A 6,000-nucleotide genomic window follows, 5' to 3' on the forward strand; every position below is an offset into this window, starting at 1 on the left:
AGGATTTTCAAATTTAGACCGTTACGGATGATCTGAACATACAACACTTATTCTGGAACAACTGCACTGGCTACCTGTTAGTTTCTGGGCTCAGTTTGAAGTTCTGGTTTTGATCTACGTTATGTATTGGGTTTAACACATTTTAGGTTACAAGGCACGTTCTAACCAATCGTATAAGAGTTGGTAGACAAACATTCTAATGGCAAGTAAGCGGATGCTCTTCCAACTGTCAACTGTCAACAGTCAGTCAGTTCATGCTCGGTTTATTATTGTGTTGTCCAGTCAGTTTGGTTCTTGTGTTCCTATGAGTGAGCTGTTGTCACTCACAAATGTTGAATAAACTTAGTTGAGGAACTTATACTGCCTTGGGCTTCTGACTTTTTCCGAACTTAACATTGGCGACAAAGGTGGGATAGATGAGCTCCCGCCGGCTGCCAAAGGCCCAAGACTGCACCACAACACCACTGCCTGCAGCCTCGCAGTAAGCGCGACCTCACTGCCATGCTGGACTCAGCAAATAGTCCCGGAAACGAGACCATGCCTGCTGCGTCTTTGCAACCACCCACAATCGCACAAGCAACTGCTCCAGGTCCGAGGATGGCTACCAGTCATAGTCGGCCGCCACTGGACTTCGATATGAGCCATCCTGCAGAATGGCGGCAGTGGCTCTGCTGAATAATGAGATATGTCCAACTACAAGGCTTCACTAGGGAGGCAGACAAGGTGGATGTGCTACTGACTGTGCTGGGAAGTTCTGCCATCACTCTACTGGAAGGTCTGATGGCACCCAGGGACATAAAGGCATGAACCTTCGATGAGCTGACACAGGCTTTATTAAGAACCACCACCACTACGACTCTGCACACAGAGAGCAACAAGCGCAAGAGTCAGCAAGTGAATACATCAGAGCACGCCAGGCGATTGTGATGTATTGCCAATTCGCTGACATCGAGGAACGACATCTTGAAAGGTTAATCAGTGGCGTGAGAGGCAGCCATCTCGCCGCAAGCTGCTGGCAAAAGATGACATCACAATGATGGAAGCAATGAATATGGCCATGGCCTTTGAGAAGGATAACGCCCACGAGGCAGCCCACAGCCCACATACCAAAAAGAGAATTCACCGCATCCAGTGAGATTGGTCGTCTTCTGTAGATTCCCACAATGAGGATGTCCACTGAGCTTCGGACCGATCCTACCAACACCAGCAGTCCCAAGCTATGAGCACATCGTCAAACCAGCGGTCATCTGACTCACCTTGAGGGACCTGTGCCAGCTGCGGAGAAAACCACGAGCGTCAGACATGCAGGTTTCAGGACACCACATGTCGCCACTGTGGGAAGACTGGGCACACTGGTCGAGTCTGCCACTCCAAGACCTCCAGAGCATGACCCAAGCAACATGTCAACGAGGTCTACATAGAAGAGGAGTTACAGTCCACCACTCCAGCCAGGGTACTTCAACTTCCGTCCCCAGGGTCCAATAAGCTCAGGGTACAAGATAGAGGGACCCCGTGCACTATGGAGTTGGATAGCGGCTCATCCTACTCCATAATATCTGCTAAGACTCTGAAAGAGCTGTGCCCTAACAGCGGTCCTCAACTCTGCCCGGCCCCCGTAGTGCTGCGGGACTTCCAGAGAAAAAGAATCCAGCTAAAGGGGACGGGCACCTTCAAGGTCCAGTTTAAGAAGTACACCAAGAATTTGAACCTCATTATAACCAAAGGCCATTCACTAGCCTTCTAGGCCTAGCAGGGTTCAGGTCGTTAGGCTTAGGTATTTCAGGGCTTAATCAGATTTCCACAAGGGCAGATTTCGCATTGATCCGACCAGGCTCTTGAGCAATGACCATCCACTGTGGTGTGGGGGGCTCCAAGAGGGTTCTCCCTAGGGGACACTGTATACGTCTGAAACTATGGGTCTGGACAGGGTTGGGTCCCTGGTATCCCTGCCCGCTGTACAAGTCCAGTTTCCTACGAGGTAGGGTTGGAGTGGGGACTGGTTTGGAAGAGACATCTCAACCAGATCAGAGCAAGGGCACCTCCGAACATGGAACTTCAAGTGGAACCAGAGGACAGAGAAATGGGTACTTAGAGAGATTCTGTGCCCGGGCCAGGGTGGGAACCAGACATGTTGCCAGTGACTGAGTTACCCCATCAGGGCAACTTCAGGCCGGAATCCTCAGTGGCTCCATCGGCAGTGCAACCTTCAGAGCCGGCCTCGCTGACCGCCCCACTCAGACCGCAGGTACTGGAGGAACCTCCTGGGTCACCCACTCGGGCACAGGAACCGCAACGGTCCCAGTGGAAGCAGAAAAAGCTGGTACACCTTGATGACTATGTTTGTTCCTTTTGTTAGGAAGTTGAGGGGAGGAGTGTTATGTATTGGGTTTAACACATTTTAGGTCACAATGTGCGTTCTAACCAATCGTATAAGCGTTGGTAGACGAGCGTTGTAATGGCAAGTAAGCGCATGCACTTTCAACTGTCAACGGTCAGTTCATGTATGGTTTATTATTGTGTTGTCCAGGCAGTTTGGTTCCTGTGTTCCTATGAATGAGCTGTTATCACTGGCAAATGTTGAATAAACTTAGTTGAGGAACTTATATTGCCTTGGGCTTCTGACTTTTTCCGAACATTTAACAATCTATAAACCCCAAGACTTCAAAACCTCAAGGAGTGCTTCTCCTCACATGAATTGGCGCAGACCATGCAATCATTCTCCATGTGTCCCCTCCATAGGAGGTTTGGAGGGTGGCAACATGAGAACAGGCCTTTTTAGTAGCCACTCCTGGAATGCTCTCCCCAGGGAGGCTCACCTTAGCCAGAGCTAAGAGTGTGTGTGAACTGGGCAGAAGCCTGAGAGTGAGAGCCGTCCTTGATTTCTGCTTGAATCCAAGCAGTTGGAGAAGCAAGACCTTCTGTGTTGTTAATGCTATGAGCCCCTCCATCATAGGCTCAGGTTGTATATAGGCTCCTGGAGCTCCTGGAATCTCACACTGCTCAGAGATTGGAATATATATGTTATTTTTTGTTGTAGTGTGGGGACAATTTTGGGGAGAAGGGAAGGGCAATGCCAACTACCAACACCACCATGCGCAAGCTCCCCTTCAAACAAGCCCTCCACTGTCAAATTGGGTTGAAATAAGTGTCACACAGCGGTGAATTAATCAACGCAGAGTCTTCTTCATAAACAGAATGAAACTTTACTGAAGAAAATAAACTTGCTCAGAAACAGCATAGTCAAAGAGCATACACAGAGTGCTCATAATAGCTAGCTGACTCTTCACAGAGGCACAGATATGAGTTACTGATTAACTGGAGTCCTGCAGCCGCTCTGTCTGCAACAACACAACATACACACACTCTCTACACAGAGATGGCTGGTTACATCTATAGGGAACCCAGGATGAGTCACGAGTCACAGTGACACAGCATTTTACTGCTAACAGTTAGGCTTGAAAGATTTGTGTAGGCCTCGTAGGCCGCACTGCCTAGGCCTTGCCTGCTTCTGCTCTCAAGAACCTTTGGCTCATGACAATAAGCCTTCCATTACTCACAATAAATAAAGTACTTCTTTCACTATTAATTAAAATGGAGGAGTGTTGCTTCCAAGGTGGGTGGGTTGTATTTGGGGAGGAAGGATTGCCCTTTTACTCCCCAGCCTAGGACCCCACACACTTTAAAATGTCCTCCCACACTGCAGCTAGGTTTGAAATTAAGCGTTCCATTGTAGCTGCTTAGGGAGCAATCCAAGCCCAAGATACGCCAGAATGAGTAGAGCTTGGAATAGGCAGATCTGCAGCTGAATCTGGGCTCATCAGGGAATACACTGGCTGAAGACCTTCATTCCAGTTCAGCCAGACATGGACTGGCATTAAGTCCTTCATCCTGTCTCAGCCAGGGCTCAGGTGGCTGAGCCAAAGCCACCTAAGTAAAGGCCAGAATAAGTCTCAAGCAGCATTCAGGAAAAGTGGCAGGGACAGGATGGGGCAAGGAGGAGACTTACCCCTATTCCAAATTCTGTTCAGTTCAGTTGTGTGACTTGGCAACACAACAGAAGTGATGCTGCCAGAAAGTGTAGTGTCTTGTTTTCCCTCTGCCAAGCATGGGTTGCCTCAGCCGGCTGTAGCCCTGTTGCTGAATGGAGTTTGGAATAGTGTAAATTACAAGAGCATAATTTACCCTGGCTTTGTAGAGTTTGGATTGCTTATTAAAGTGCAACACCTTTTTTCAACTGTGTGTGCATGCGTGGGAGAGTCCAGTTGCTGTGCGTGTGTGCATGTGAGTGTGTTGTTGCAGTTCATGGACAAAAATGATAACCCTTACCCTAAGAAGGACCATCAGCAGTGAGCCCTGCAATGAAAGATTTCTATCATACTTTCCGTACGTGTATTCTGGCATCAAATATAAAAGTGGGGGGCGGGGGATGTGATCATCAACCTTTTCATTGTAAAAAGAGTGGGAGAAAGTGTGCCTAAAGATATTTACCAACCATCAAACACATTATTTACTGAGAGAAACATAAAAGAGGAGAGTAAAAATCTATATGGATTTATTTTTTATACGTGATCATCAGCAGATTATAGAAGATTTGAAAATATGGACTTTTAACAGTAATTATTTAAGATCTCCTCCTGGTTGTCTTCTTTTTTACAAAAAAAAACCTGGTAAAAAGTCAAATGTTAATTAAAAGCTGAATCAATAAAAGGAGAATTTAAAAGTAAGTTAGGTTCACTCAGTACAGCTGTCCTCACAATGAATTGCTTGAAGATACACTCAGCCGTCTCACATTAGAATCATCAAGGACAGTTTAAAACAGATTTACACAGTAGGAGGTATTAACATTTCGGTAAAACCTTAATGGGGAACTTTCACACCAAGTGAAAATTGAAAAGGGAAACATTTAAACAAAATGCAGATTAATTAACCAGCAATTTTCGGCATTCATCTGGCTATTAATGGATATAACTGTGCTGTACATCCCATCCTTAAAAGCTTCCTGACCTATTCGCTGTCCATTATGCTGTGATGTGCTAAGAAAAAAAAGTGCATTTGCTATAATGCACATATGGCCTGTTATTGTAGAGATCACTGTCCTCCCACAACACAGTTGCCTTCCTGGCTTCTGTTCCCTGCCTGGAAATGGCGTGTGTTTCAGCTTGTTAAGACATTTCCTTTAATGTTGATATTATACCGTCTTTTTGCCACTTATGTCTGCTAAGTATACAGACAGGCCTGAGGTAGATGTGAATAGTTTGTGACAGGGGTTCCCAAGCAGTGGTTCCCAAGCAGTGTAGACCACTCTGTGATTTTTTTTTTCCCAGGTGGTCTGTGGCATGTCTGTGAAAAATGATGACAGATGCAGCCACAGCACCTTCTTTCTTAGAACAGCCCACTTGGCAGGTGAGCAGGACAGATTGACAGGAAGATGAGGCACTTGAAAGGAGTGATGAGCAGGGAAGTTAATAGGGGGCTAGAATTAAGAAGTTGAATCTTGATTCAATTAAAAAGCATACTGCATCTAGCACAGTACGTTGCAACAGGCAGAAAAATAATTAAGCGGTGCACCAAGACCCTCAAGAATTTTAAATTGGTCCATGGAGAAAAAGTTTTGGTTCATGCAGTATAGCATTTAACACATTTTAAGCTCCATCCATGGAGTACCAGTGAAATTAACACATGGTATCCACAACTGTGAGACTGTTAATATAGATTGGTGAGGAACTTGCAGCCCTCTAAATAACGTTGGGTTCCAACTCCCATCAGCCCCAGTAAGCATTGGCAATGGTCACCCCCAATGGGAGATGTAGCCCCAAAGTATCTGGAGGGCCACAGATTCCCCAGCACTATACTGTATTGAGGCTTACAATCATATGCAGTTTCCTGGGAAGAAATCCCATGAAGAACTACTTCTATGCACATATGCATAGGATTGTGTTCCTCATTGCCCAAGTTCATCCAGAGATGAAATTCCATGGGAATTTGAATGCAAATATCCCC

The 6,000-nt window shown here is 46.2% G+C and overlaps 1 long non-coding RNA gene across 1 annotated transcript; it reads right to left on the minus strand.

The window, feature by feature from the left end:
* Positions 1-3,180: 3,180 nt before the first annotated feature.
* Positions 3,181-4,536, minus strand: LOC310668944. The gene is made up of 2 exons (XR_014506918.1): positions 4,007-4,536; positions 3,181-3,338 (listed from the first exon to the last, which is right to left on the minus strand). It is a non-coding gene; the product is annotated as an uncharacterized lncRNA (long non-coding RNA).
* Positions 4,537-6,000: the final 1,464 nt, after the last annotated feature.

Source organism: Podarcis tiliguerta (genome assembly GCF_965153285.1).
Source record: "Podarcis tiliguerta genome assembly, chromosome: Z".
Taxonomy (NCBI): domain Eukaryota; kingdom Metazoa; phylum Chordata; class Lepidosauria; order Squamata; family Lacertidae; genus Podarcis; species Podarcis tiliguerta.